At 34.0% G+C, this 15,288-nt stretch overlaps 1 protein-coding gene across 1 annotated transcript in view; it reads right to left on the bottom strand.

Annotated features, from left to right (window-relative positions):
• LOC145268241 (vesicle-associated membrane protein 7-like) overlaps positions 1-456 on the bottom strand; it is a 61,448-nt gene extending 60,992 nt beyond the window's left edge. The window contains exon 1 of the mRNA XM_080123567.1: positions 123-456. The gene's annotated coding sequence lies outside the window, so the exon portion shown is untranslated. The remainder of the gene's footprint in view (positions 1-122) is intronic.
• Positions 457-15,288: the final 14,832 nt, after the last annotated feature.

The raw sequence follows: 15,288 nt of genomic DNA, 5'->3' as shown, positions 1-15,288 counted from the left end.
AACAAATTCTCATCAGTTAAACAATAAAAACAAAATAACTTCTAAGTATTTTTCCGGTAAAATAGTGCGTAAAAATGTCAAACGCATAAAATTTCAACAAATATAGGTAAATAAAAACTCACAATGTTCTCCCGATTAGAAGTTGTTTTCCTTCGAAGACTTATCATGTGATTATACAAATTATCTCCCCCTTTTTATCAACAACAACAAAAAAAACGTACTCTAGGTGGCGCTATTATATAAATTCTTTCACATTCAGCTAAATCGTTCACATCCGACATGTGATTACTCGCGCTTGTTTACAATGAATAAATAAATCTGTACTTATTTACAAACTGACCCACCCAGGTATGATGTAACTGGTAATCGTGAAGAAAGAGAGAGCCTGTTTCCTCCGTTTGACTATAGGTGGCGTTAATGTCTGTCCACCCAGTTACGGAAGCACAAAATGTATATAATGGCACCGTTGAAATAAAAATAAATGTTTAATTTTAAACATTTTTTTTGTTTGTTTTTTTTTGCAAACATATTTAAGTTTTTTGGGGGGTTTTTTCAAACATATTTACGTTTTTTTTTGTTTTGTTTTTATTTTTGCAAACATATTTAAGTTTTATTTTTCCAAACATTTACGTTTTGTTGCTGGTTTATTTTCAAACATTTACGTTTTTTTTTTGTTTTTACGTTTTTTTATTTTTGTTTTTTGTTTTTTTTTGTTTTTTTTTTTGCAGGCATAAACTAATAATTTTTGAAATATTTTTCTTTTAGAAAAGTTTGCTTATGAACTTATTGTACCGCGCTATTTTTTTATAGTAGTTTCAAGTAAGATTAAGGTTTTACAATATCCTTTTTCATATATATATATATATATATATATATATATATATATATATATATATATATATATATATATATATATATATATATATATATATATATATAAATACTCGCGGAAAAGGTAAAATAAAAAAATTAAGAAAAAAGAGGGGGGGTCCATAAAAAAATGATAAAAGAAAAAACGTTGATTTTGTTATTATAAGAACGTAAAAAATACTCGCGGTTGTACTCATAAATATGTTTAAAAGAAAAATATAGCAAAAACATTTAATTTATGCTTGCAAAAAAAAAAAAAATTAAAAATAAAACAAACAAAAAAAAACGTAAATGTTTGAAAATAAACCAGCAACAAAACGTAAATGTTTGGAAAAATAAAACTTAAATATGTTTGAAAAAACAAAACAAAAAAAAAACGTAAATATGTTTGAAAAAAAAACAACAAAAAAAAACATGTTTAAAATTAAAATATAACAAAAACATTTATTTTTATTTTCAACGGTGCCATTATATACATTTTGTGCTTCCGTAACTGGGTGGACAGACATTAACGCCACCTATAGGCAAACAGAGGAAACAGGCTCTCTCTTTCTTCATGATTACCATGTAACTATACTATTTGTCATAACAATACTTGCTAAAAATTCTAAACAAGATTTTTATTTATTTTTACATATAACGTGTGATAACACCTGCGACCCTGTCCTTATTAGAGATAGTTTGGTAAAGGCGAGAGCATTTGGCTGTATATACAACAAAACGAAAGATGATAAATTGTTATTAAAGGCAATATAAGTTATTCTTCTACTTACCTGGATAAGTTTGTTTCTTAGTTAACTTATTTTAAAGCGTTTATTTACTTCGAAATACAAGTAGTGTCGAGTCTAAGGTTAGAACAAGAAAAAAAATGGTTGATATTAGACGGTCCTAGTCGCGATAATCGATCGAAAATTAAATAAAGTACTCGTAGAAACCAATCCAATAAGTATCAACATTCGTGCGAAAAATTAATGTTTTAAAATTCTATTATGTCGACAAAGAAGTCCGTTGATTCTATTATTATTATTTAATTTTTTTTTTTAACTTAATATTTAAAATTTTGAACAAAATGGTGGCCAGGATTAACTTACCAAATCAAAAGAGTCATAGAAAACTGTCCCAAATTTGCTGAGCTAAGGTATCAACTGCCTGGACCCCTCACAATACCTGAGCTATCAATGCGACCATGGCACATTCTATCTTCTGGTCTGTTTGAATTGAAAGGCCACAGTTATGTCATAGTTGTAAACTGCTTCTCTCGATAAGCAAAGATTGTCATGCTTACATCAATAACCTCCAGAGCTATAATAAGGAACCTGAAGTATGTTTTTGCCTACATGGAGTACCGGTTATCCTAAGAACAGATTCAGGAAATCAATACACCTTAAGAAACTTTGCCAAATTTGCAGACTGGGGATTTCAGCATGTCACAAACAGTCCTTGCTACTTCCACAGCAATGAAACGACAAAGGCCTGTGTAAAAACAGTGAAAGAATCGTTAAAGAAGGCAAAAGATCCATATCTTTCTTAACGTGTATACAAAGCAACCCCAGTGAACTGATTATGGGCTAACACTTGAGGAGAAATGTCCCAACTCATTCAAATCTACTAAACTCTGAATAGCTTGATCTCGAGTGCTTCAGACAAAGGGAAGAGAACCAAAAGGACCAACAACTCTGGTGCTGCCTATCTCAAAGAGCTAAAGAGCTACCACTACTCAAAAATGTTACACCAGTATGAGTCAGAAACCTCAACCTTTCAAACCAGGAAGGTATCATTGTGTAAACAGTATCCACACCATGCTCCTATGTCCTACGGAACAAATGTGAAAGGAACAATAACCTGATGCAATCAATGATGCATTGTACCCAAACCAACCAGCGAAATAGTCGAGGGTCATGAATCAGAGTCCCATGAAGCATGTCTAACCCTCACTTCTGAAGACTATGCAAGTTATAACAATCAATTTGGACATCATTCAAGATCACCTATTACCTTATTTTCCTTACAAAAACCAAACAAAACATGGTGTCAGAATAAGGGATTTACAAACAAACATGAGCAATACATAGGGGAGGAATTAAACAAACTTTCAAAAGAAATAAAATTTCACAAATAAAACCCCCAGCCATGTGAGCCCTCCAGAACCCTTTACATTAAATCAGGCCAAATTATGAGGAAAAATGAATTCTACGATTCACAATACCACGTTCTAAGCTCTTACCCGAAGAAGCTCAAAACTTTTTTTTTTTTATAGTCATGTTAAAGTTCAACGACCAATTTAAAGACAACACAAACATAATATATGAACGGGTAAGATTCGATGTCAACAAGTTGAGTCTGTTGAGTCTTTTATTCTAGATTTCTGTGTACTGTTTAAGAATTGCAGATTTAGAGACCTACATGAGAAACTCATTTGCAACAGAACTGTAGTCAAGTGCACAGATCCTAAGCAATCAGAGTGTCTGCAAATGATTCCAGGTCTCACCTTAAATGAGGTCATCAGATGCGCATGGCAAGGTGAAACAATCAAATCACAACAATGTCTCCTGCGATCGCCTGAATGTATCAATAGTTTGCTGATCATTCCGTCAGTCACAATAGAACTTGCAGATAAGGTCAGAGTGAATACATGACCAAAATCAGAGTATATACAGGTCGTGCCTTGTGTTTTTCGCACTCTCCTAAAAAGAAAACGAAATTCTAATGAGTATCTTCTTCTTATAACGAACAAAAAAATCACAATTTGTGTTAAATAACTTGCAAAGAGGAAACAAACAACAAGGAAAAATAAAAACGTAGCCTCTTCAGTGCACACACATTAAAAACAAAATATTAAAATGCAGTCCTAACAAAAAATGTGTTCATAACTGTTTACATTAAACAAAAACAAAAAAAATCTAGAAGTGTAAGCCATGTTTAGTTTCAGAAACGTTTCAGAAGGTTCGTTATTCCAAACAAGTCTTGAGGTGACTGGTTTGCAGTAGACAGAACAGTTTCAGATGGTTCGTTATTCCAAACAAGTCTTGAGGTGACTGGTTTGCAGTAGACAGAACAGTTTCAGATGGTTCGTTATTCCAAACAAGTCTTGAGGTGACTGGTTTGCAGTAGACAGAACAGTTTCCGATGGTTCGTTGTTCTAAACAAGTCTTGAGAGGTGACTGGTTTGCAGTAGACAGAATAGTTTCCGATGGTTCGTTGTTCTAAACAAGTCTTGAGAGGTGACTGGTTTGCAGTAGACAGAACAGTTTCCGATGGTTTGTTGTTCTAAACAAGTTTTGAGAGGTGATTGGTTTGCAGTAGACAGAACAGTTTCCGATGGTTCATTGTTACACACAAGTCCTGAGAGGTGACTTGTTTGCAGTAGACAGTTCCACAGAGCAAAATATTATTACCGTGTCGAGATGGAAAAAAACACGTGAAATTGCTCCAGAAATGTTTAATATTTATGGAGCAATTCTGGTTTCTGATTGGTTGGTAGCAGAACGTGAATTAATTCGATTCGTCAGTTCCTAGCAGCATCGTTTTTAAATAGAATCGTCTGACTGTGTGGGATCATACCCCATTACACGTTCAAAATATTGCAACAAAAAAGAAACACAAAAGTCAAAACAGACTTCCGTAATGCATTTTGGGTTACACTTAGCTAGTGAAATAAATGAGTTTTATTTTTTGGTACTAGAAAGCCTCCAAAGATGCTCACTCCCCATATTTATTTTGCCATTGACCACCCCTGTTTTTATCTTGGAAATATCATTCATCCACATATTACATCCCACTCTTTTTATTTTTATGTCCCTACTTCACTTTCACTCCCATTTAGAGACTGACCTGCTTATTTTCCTTGACCTGGAAAACTGGAGTGTTTGACACTTAGCAAAGGGTTGGTAGGGCCTTGCTGATCCGACCCATTAGCATTTTATTTAGTTTTTTATTTTTCATTCTTTTTAGGTGTTTGTAGATCTTTCCACTCCCCATTACCTCTATTGTATATTCATTTGTAAATAAAATTTCATTGAAACTACCTTGAATGTTATCATCACAACATTTCGGCTGATAAACCCTTCAACCTCCATCAGGCGTATCTTGTAGAACTCGGGAATCTTTTCTGTTGAGTAGAAGGCCTAAGTAATTCGCAATTGTATTTTGAGTGCCGCTTGCACTGAGGATTGAACCTACAAAAGAGCATAACTTACTACTAAATTTTTTCAAGTACTTGCAGACGATCCGCTTTTTTCTTTTTTTTACATAGGCATCACCACTTATCAAGGCCAAGAGGCCACTCGAGGATAAGGGTTAAAGAGTGCACAGTAGAAATTGGACAATATAGTAATCATTAGTAAATGGAAATTTGATAAATTTGTTAACAAGTCGAAAGGCTAATCAAGAATTTGTTTATGTTAGACTTGAAGACAACCATATTGAAGTCAACTGGAAAGCAGGAAAACGGAAGACAATTCCACAGGCGTGCAGTTCTAAGAAAGAAGCTTTGTTCATGGAATCTACGTTTAGGCACAGATAAAGAGTAGGGGGAAATTATTGATAAATTATTGACGAGTGTTACTTGTGAAAGATAAAGAGTAGGGGGAAATTATTGATAAATTATTGACGAGTGTTACTTGTGAAAGTTTGGCAAGGGGGACCATAGATTGAAGCTCAGTCGAACACTTTCCATGAAAATAACGATAAAACAGAGACAAACTCGCAACATCTCTTCTGTGAGATAGAGGTTGCAGGGAAGAGAAAAGGACATCTCCTACGAGGCTACTAAGTCTATTTTGAACTCTATCAAGGCAGGACGAGTCCTTTCTAGCAGCTCCTGCCCAGATGTGGCAACAGTATTCCATTCTTGGACATACCTGGCTCTTATATAGATAGAGAATTGCATCATCAGTGAGATATCTACTGGATTGATAGAAGGATCCCACCATTTTTCCAGCGGCCTTGGCAACAGATTTTATGTACGAAGTCCATTTAAGATCAGGAGTAAAGGTCAAGCCCAGAAGCTTGTCAAAACTTGAGGCCTCCTGAAGACGAGAGCCATTCATTTTAATTGATGCCAGATGTGGATCAGAACGTTGATGATGTAAAGAGAGAAGCTTGGTTTTAGATGCATTAAAAGTAACCAGACACTCCTTTCCCCATTGTACCACGTGATCAAGATCAGAGGAGAGAGAATCAGAGAGAACTTGGTTGTTTACTGTCTTAGATGTGCTACCATAGATGATAGTGTCATCAGCATAAATGTCTACAAATGATGTAAGGATGTGATTTGGAAGATCATTAATGTAGATCAGGAAAAGAATTGAGCCCAGGATGGACCCCTGAGGTACTCCAGCATTCATACTGTGAGCTCCTGATTTTTGCCCATCAACTACTACTCTTATGAACCTATCAGAAAGAAATGATTTAATAATTGAGAAGACATTTCCAGCTATACTGTAGCTGGAGATCTTGTGAAGTAAACCTTTATGCCATACCCTATCAAAGGCCTTAGATATGTCAAGAGCAATTGCCCTAGAAAGGTTGCCTCCATCGAGAGATTCGCTAATCCTATATAACTGTAAGCACATCTGCTGTAGATCTAGCAGGACGGAAATAATATTGTGTGTCACTAAGAAGGTTATTTTTGCTGAGATGGTTGATTACTTTTGTATTTAACACAGATTCCAGCAACTTACTCATGACGCACAGGAGACTTATCCTACTATGAGTCGTGAGAGCTTTAAACATATTTTTGTTTTTAGATGTTCAATCTTAGTGCTTTATCTCTGTACATCACTAATACTACAGATTACTATTATATATATAAATACTGACCCCAGGTTGAGGAGTTGTTGATCAGAATAATAAGGTACTATGAAAAAACTGATTAGGAAGTCATCAAAGAATACATTAAATACTATTTAGTGCAGAACAGGTATTGCAGTACATGTTCCCTTCACCAAAGCATTATATCAGGTTGACAAGAAAGTTCTTGCGGTTTTTAACTTTTAAATTCGGATGAACATATCTCGGCGCGAACAAAAATTTATTAATCAAAATAAACACCGTCAGAATGAACAAACACACTTTTGCCAACGCAAAACAAGTGCATTTATGCCAGTAACATAAAAATCTTGTGTTTCGGTGGCAATGAAGTTGATATTACTTAGGGTTTTGAAGTATTTCTCATGCAGAGAGTGGTAGAGGTGCTTGAAAAAGTGGTAGTCGGTAGGTAAGAGGTCTTGAGAGTATGGCGGATGAGGCAGAGTTTCATAGCCCAATTTGTTCAACTTCTGCAAGGTTGGTTTAGCAATGTGCGGTCGAGCATTGTCATGGAGGAGAATTGGGCCTTTTCTGCTGACTAATGGTGTTGTTGTCGAAGTTTCTGATGCATTTCATCCATTTGTACTTCTCTGCCTTAATGGTTTTGTCAAAAAAACTGTAATGAATGAGACCGGTCACAGACCATCAGACAGCATTACCTTCTTTTAGTGCAACTCTGGCTTCAGGAAGTGTTGTGGAGCTTCATCGAGATCTAACCATTGAGCAAAGTGTCGCCAGTTATCGTAAAGAACCCACTTTACATTGCAAGTCAAAACCCGGTCAAGAAACGGATCGTTCTTACTGTGTAAAAGAAGGGAAGATGGCACTTCATAATGACATTTCTTTTGGTTGTCATTCAATTTGTGAAGTACCTATTTAACAAATTTTTTGTTTTTCCAATCTCTCTCAAGAAGTTGGAAATTATTGTATACATTACGTCTAATTCAGAAGCAAGTTCTCAGACAGTTGTGCATGATATTGGCTCTCAATTGATCATTGTCAACACCCGATGGCCTATGTTCATCATCTTCAAGACTCCCGTTGCCACCACCAAATTTCTTAAACCACCATTGTGCTGTGCAATCAATGGTGGTTCCTGGGCCAAACTCTTCATTGCTATTGTGTTTTAGCAGCTTTTCAGCCTAGCTTAAATTGAAATAAGAAAATTGTACGAATTTGCTTTTTTTTTTTCATTTTGTATTCAAGGTTCTGAAAAGAAAACAATTGTTTTAAAACGATTGTAATTTAAACGATTAGATAGAGCGAAAAACACTCTTTAAAATGGTATATTAAATAAAGATATCATAACAAAAACTTATTTGAAAATACATCATTTGAAATCAAAATTTGAAATTCCCCAAGAACTTTCTTGTCAAGCTAATAGAAATAGTTCATTTCAAACTGTGCAGCTGCCATTGCACAAAGGCAGCATGCATTCCACCTGACAAAAATATATAGATGCTAGAAATTATTGTAAGAATAAAATAGTCACAGTCAAAAGAAAGCATGCCTAAATAATCAAAAAACGTATAGAGTTACAGAAGGTAGGAACTTGCGACTTTTGAAAAATTTATAATAGCATAGTAAATAAAGGACAAGCAATAATTCTATCCAACAACTAAGACTGTACTGCTTGCCCAATGATTCAGCTCCAACTCCACCCTTGACCTAACAACCATTTCACAAATTTCCTGACAGAAGCCAGATGTGATCTGAATATTACCCGTTCTCATGTCCACAATATCATGAAAAACTTGGGTACTTCCTAGGCAGCTGAACCTGATCTCATCTCTGCTATATTAATTTAGAAATGCTCAGCTGAGCTAGCCTCTGTAGTTTAATTAATTATTGCCATATTAGTTTGCTCCTCTTGTTCACTATAATTTTAAATCATTGATCAATCAAGCACTAGTCCACCACCTTGTAAAAAATTATTTTCTCTCTGACCGACAATATAGATTTAGGCAAGCCCATTTTACTGCAGATATTTTAACAGTCATCTCTGACTGTATATAGCATGCACTGGATAAAGCAGGGGAAGAACTGTAACTCTTTATATATCCAAAGCTTTTGAAAAAGTCTGGCATGAAGGGTACCTTATAAAATTAAATCATACGATATTACTGGATGAATGCTAAATATAAATAAATCTTTTTAGAAAAGAGGAAATAATATTAATTCAGGAGTGCTTCAGATCAATCCTTGAACCTTTATTATTCTTGATATTCATAAATGACCTCCCTGATAACATTGTGTCTGTAGGAGAACGGTGATATAAATGGATGATAACATTAAATGTTACTAAGAATAAGTTTATTTCCTTTAACAATTACAAGAAACCTTCTCAACCACCGATAGCTGTGACTCTTTTACTCCTGATCTGAAATGGAACACGTATATCAAGTCTGTTGCCCGGGCCAGTGGGATCCTTCTACCGCTCCAGAAGATATCTCACTACTGATGCAATTCTCTATCTCTATAAAAGCCAAGTACGTCCAAAGATGGAGTACTGCTGCCACATTTGGGCTGGAGCTTCAAAAAACAGCCTATCCTGCCTTGACAAAGTACAAAATAGACCATGGCTTAGTGGGGGATGCTCTCTTCTCTTCCCTGCAACCTCTCTCCCACAGAAGAGATGTTGCGAGCCTGTCTTTGTGTTATCATTATCTCCATGGCAAGTGCTCGTCCGAGCTCCAATCTCTGGTTCCCCCTCGCCCATTCTTCATGATAAACACCCGTCTAGCTAAAACCACTGTCAGCAATTTCCCCAACTCTTTATCTGTGCCTAAATCAAAACGTAGATTCCATGAAATGCACGCCTGTGGAATTCTCTTCCGTTTGCCTGTTTCCCACTTGACTACGACTTGGACGTCTTCAAGTCCAACATAAACAAATTCCTGATTAATCACCCCCTTAAGTAAGACACTATCAAATCTCCAATACCAACTATTACTACGACATTATCCCATTGATTATTGTACACAAACTAACCCTTATCCCCGAGTGGCTTCTGGGCCTTGATAAGTGGTGATCCCCGTGTAAAAAACAAAAAAACAAAACCCTACCTGAAAACTCTTCTCTCAAATTTCTTGGCTTAACATTCACAGGCAACATGAACTGGAATAAATATATTGAAGACATTGCAAAGGCTGCTGCAAATAAGACAGGTTTCCGCTACCATGCTAGAAAATTACTCACACCTGAGAGTATCATATATCTCCACATAGCCATCTTTTGCATATGCATGGAGTACTGTTGCCATATCTGAGCTGGTGCATCTGCCACTAGTCTGTCCCTCTTGAATAGTGACCAAAAAGAGTTACATGTAAAGATGGTCTAAAATAGTAGCCTCTTATGTTCATGAGGCAATATGCCCTGTTTGAGGGTGAATATATGTATATATATATATATATATATATATATATATATATATATATATATATAAGAGAAAGAAAATTAAAACTGTAAGTTGAACTTTACAATCAAAATTTAATGACATCGAATTTCTTTATAGAAAGATCTGTTTCATTCTGTCTAGACAATTTCCGGTCACAGTAATACGAGCTTTCACCGCTCCCCCCCCACTCTCAGCATGAAATCACTTTTTCTTTTCAAGCCGAGGATGAAGGTTCTCATTTTGGATTTCTCTCTTCTTACTATTAGATTCCATTTGACTAGGGACAGACTTCTCTTTGGACTATTGCACTGCCCGGAAAAAACAATTTGCATTATTTCAGCTGTTTTGTAAACTTTCCAATCGGATTTTTGAAAACTCTCCAATCGGATTATATGCATCGTCACACTGGATTTATCTTGGAATGCATTCTATCTAAATAACTATTTTGCGTTTTGGATCAACTCGAGAGGAGTTTCATTCAAGCTGAAATATTATGCGCGGTTTGTTTTTATATTAGTTTTTTACATATCCAATATTTTTCATTTTTTATTTGGCAATTTATAGCTACAATAAATTGCAGTTTCACTTAATGCCTTAACTAGCGCATTGTAGCATTGCTACAAATATAATTTGCTGATTTATTTATGTCCTCTGATGAGAAGAATAATAAGAATAGCATTCTTTGAAACTCCACGGAATAAGGACTTTGTAAATTGTTTTTTAGAGTATTAAGTCGAACAATAAATTTTGATTGTAAATTTCAACTTAGAGTTTTAATTTTCTTTCTCTTATAATAAGCTCTACTGTCTATTGTGTATTGAGCATTTTTAATTCGGTTGGGATTAAATTTTCTATATATAAATACTGTTATTTATATTAGTTTGAAGTTTACCATTGCGTATATCAGGTAAACACTACATCCCTTTGTTTTCATAAATATATATATATATATATATATATATATATATATATATATATATATATATATATATATATATATAGGTGGCTTTCTTCAGTCTTGATAGACTATGGATACCTACTGTAAGGGTGCCTGCACATTAAATTTGTGTGGCAAGAGTTGCGCAATCTCCAACCACGCCTCTCCTGAGTCGACATTGTTGAATACCAGCGGCAAGTTGAGGTACACGATGACTGGAAACAAATGCCGAGTTGAGCGGAGAGCACATACAGCACCTAGAATTCCCAAATGGTCATCCATCTGGTATTAGCCAGGCTCAACGTTGCTTAAGTTTGGTGGTCTGGCGAGAACCGATGTGTCAACATGATTATGCCGTATATATATATATATATATATATATATATATATATATATATATATATATATATATATATATAAAACGTTTGACTCATGTCCAGGTAACCTACATCTAAATTTTCAAGTGTTTATACCCAAAATTGGCGGAGGAGTTTGGTAGAGTCTGCAAATGTCAAATCTTTCAACTTTGACCTCTTGGCAGCCAAATTTTCACCCAAAAACTGATTAAAAAGCTTGCTACATATCTGAATACCGTTTATGTAAAATTTCAAATGTTTACCGCAAGGTCAAATCTTTTTACCTTTGACCCCCTTGGTAGCTAAATTTTCGGTCAAAAAACGTGTAGAAAGCTTGCCTTATGTCTGAATACACTTTATGTAAAATTCAAAATTCAAAAATTTGGGTGAGAGGTCAATCTTTTTAAACTTTGACCTCAATTTTGACCCCTTTACATTTATTGTTTTGGATTCAAATCAAATTAAAAAGTTTGATCCATATCTAAGGAACCTACATCTAAAATTTCAAGTGTTAGGTCCCAAATTGGTGGGGGAGTTTTGCAGAGTTTTCAAAGGTCAAATCGTTGAACTTTGACCCCTTGACAGCCAAATTTTTGGTCGAAAACCAATTAAAAAGATTTCCTCAAATCTCAATACCTCTGTGTCAAATCTCGCGTCTGTAGACTAAAAATTGGCAGAGTAATTTGTTAGGGAAATGTACACACACAGCCAAACACACACACACAAACAATTTCACTTATATATATATATATATATATATATATATATATATATATATATATATATATATATATATATATATATTAATTGTAGTGATTCAATGAATTTTAAAAGAAAAACATTTTTGAAGTGAAATTTTTGAGTTTCATATCAAAGATTTTTATTATTCTAAGCGAGACAAAGAATACTCTAGAAAATTTTATCTCCTTAACCTATAGGGTTTCGATGTCTACCATCTCTTCAGAGGAGAAAATATTAGTAAATATTTATAAGGTATGTACCCTATTTGCTAAAGTCAGTGAGACATGAAAAGTCAGTCAAGATAATTGATTAATCAGAAGTCATATAGTAATGGAATTTGAAGAAAAGGATATGAATGTTTTAGATCCAAAATGCGTGGTAAAATCCATGGTGAGTGTTCTTTAAAGCAGTGAGGTAATAATATCCAAGCTGTATATTGGGTAATCCACATAGTTGAGTATAAATCCGGGTCGGGCACATTCCTGGAAAAATTCTTCTTTATGGGTCCAGTGAGAAGAATTTTAAAGTCTGGTGGAAGCCTTTTTATTAGAAACCTATATTATTACTAGGGTGGAGCGTTAATGGTGAGGAGAGGAGGTAATAATGAAGGGATAGAGAGGGGGGGGTAAACAGGTGTTTATATATATATATATATATATATATATATATATATATATAGCCGAAAGTGATCTCTTCAGGCAACATTCAAAAGATCCATAAAAAAGTTTGACCGGTCACTTAAGTATACTACGTTGTGTACCGGATACGGGAGAAAAAAGGGAAAGAATAAGAAACAGAGAAAAGAAAAAGAAGAGAAAAGAAGAGGAAAAACACAAATGGAATAATGCGTTTTTCAAACTAACATCACCCTTTGAACCAACTAAACTAAATTCATCTTAATTTCTTTAATTTGTTTAAATCCAATTAATCCAGTCATTTCAAATAACGTCATTTAATGCATAAGGTGCTATTGTTTTTAATTTTATACCCATTGATAATGTCCTTTAAATGGGAGAATTAATCTGAAGGTTTAGAATATAATAATGTTTGTGAGTAATTTGTAAAACTAAGGCTAAGCATATTAAAAGAACGTGTTATTTTTATTTTATAACCCAACAGTAATAGTTTACTGTTAAATAAAAAAAATAATAATACCTAACTGAAAGGTATCCAAAATTCGGTAATAACAATAATACTATTTAACAATATTTAACTGGAAAAATGTTTTATACACATGTCTACATATATATATATACATACATATACACACACACACATATATGCATATACACATATACATGCATGCATATACACACATGCACACACATATACACATATTTACACATACACATACACATACACATACACATAATATATCTATGCCTATACACTCATACATACTCATACATAAAAAGTATATATTTAGATATAAAGAAAATATACCAATGGCTATACTATTAATTATAATAATCAGTGTAGGTAACAAAACTTCAATTATAACAAAAAAGCAAATTAGCCCCTATATTGCTAATTAATATTAAGACAATTAGAAGATAAGAGTAGGGTTGTGTAACTAAGGCTATATACTTGAGTTACTTTAGTACCAACAGGGATGACACATTATTGAGTATTGTACGTTCATATTCATATGTGCGGATCAGGAAATTACCTTGCAATGGGGAATGTTTACTCTTTTTTGTGGTTAGTAAATAGGGACGCCTTATAAACTCCTTGATTGAGAAACTACATATTTTTTGAAATATTATTCTCACAAGACCTCAGAGTGCAAATTATGTGTAAGAATTTGAAGTGTGGTATGTTAATGTTCGTATGGTGAGCCTCTATTAACATGTAAATCAACAAAAAGAGGATATTATTATATAGGTTAGAAGAGATGCTTGGGAACCTATTTTTAAAAAAATATTTTTTTAATTCGCAAAGTTTTAGCTTAGATTTTGAGTTTTAAAAAAATAAGAGGCTTTACTTTTGGAACAACCTTTGTATACAATAAACTTGAATGAAAATATTTATTTTATGAACACACACACACACACACACACCCACACACACACACACACATACACATATATATATATATATATATATATATATATATATATATATATATATATATATATAAAATGAACTCATTTTATATATATATATATATATATTTATATATATAAAATGAACTCATTTTTTCGCGTCTGATTTTGACCTTAATAGGATTAAAAATCAAGATATTTCATGCAAATATAATATGCACAAACGGCAGAACAATATCTGAGGTGTGTTATAGGCTTATTATTTCTCAAATTCCTCGATAATCTTAGATTTCTATACTTTTTCTGCTGAGAAGTCACGGCCAAAATCGGTTAAGATCAATGGAAGTGGTAAAATATTTTCTCTCTCATAAATTCCTCCTCCCCCTGCCACCACTTAACACCGTTTGGGGATCGTTCACAAGGAACAGTTGAGAAGAGTACACCGGTTTGGCTTCGTAGTTCTTTCATGTGAAGTTATTTAAAATCACTAAACTAAGCTGCAGTGCTCTGTGGTGTAGTGGTTAGCGTGCTGGACAATTCACATTATATTTTCACGTTCGCGCCGACCTACCATAGTCGTTTTTTGGTTTTTTTTTTTTTCTTAAACAACTGGAATGGACTTTTCTTGGTGGCCGAACTGTTAACGTTGCAGATTTTTTTTTTTGTTTTTTTTTTTCACACTTTATTTTCCTACTTTTACTCATGACTCCGGGTTTGATCCTTCCTACTTACCTACCATAACATTTTTTAAACCCCCCCCCGTCCCGGAAACAAACACTCGGGCAACTCCGGGTACCCCCGCTAGTATATATATATTGTTATGATCACGCCTCACATCGGGACTATGTGAAGTGCTCAAGTAACAAAATAAAAAAAAAGTAAGAAAAAAAAAAAGGAAAAGAGTCCTCTGGGTCCAATATATTTCATTGAACAAGAGGGGATGGATGAGACTCTTTCAAAAGCCGGAAAATATAGAACAGACGAAAGTAATAAAAATGCAGCACAAGTAATAAAGTTTAAACCAATTTTATTACAAAAATAGACTATGGGGGAGGGGGGAGAAAAGAAAGCAGGGTGAGATTAAACAACAAAAAAAACAACAAATGAATATGGAGGAGGTGGTCTTAAGCTAAT

Source organism: Euprymna scolopes, chromosome 43 (assembly GCF_053919585.1).
Source record: "Euprymna scolopes isolate OS-2025 chromosome 43, ASM5391958v1, whole genome shotgun sequence".
Classification (NCBI taxonomy): Eukaryota; Metazoa; Mollusca; class Cephalopoda; order Sepiida; family Sepiolidae; genus Euprymna; species Euprymna scolopes.
Note: the sequence above shows the minus strand (reverse complement) of the source record. Positions and strands in the feature narration are given on the sequence as shown.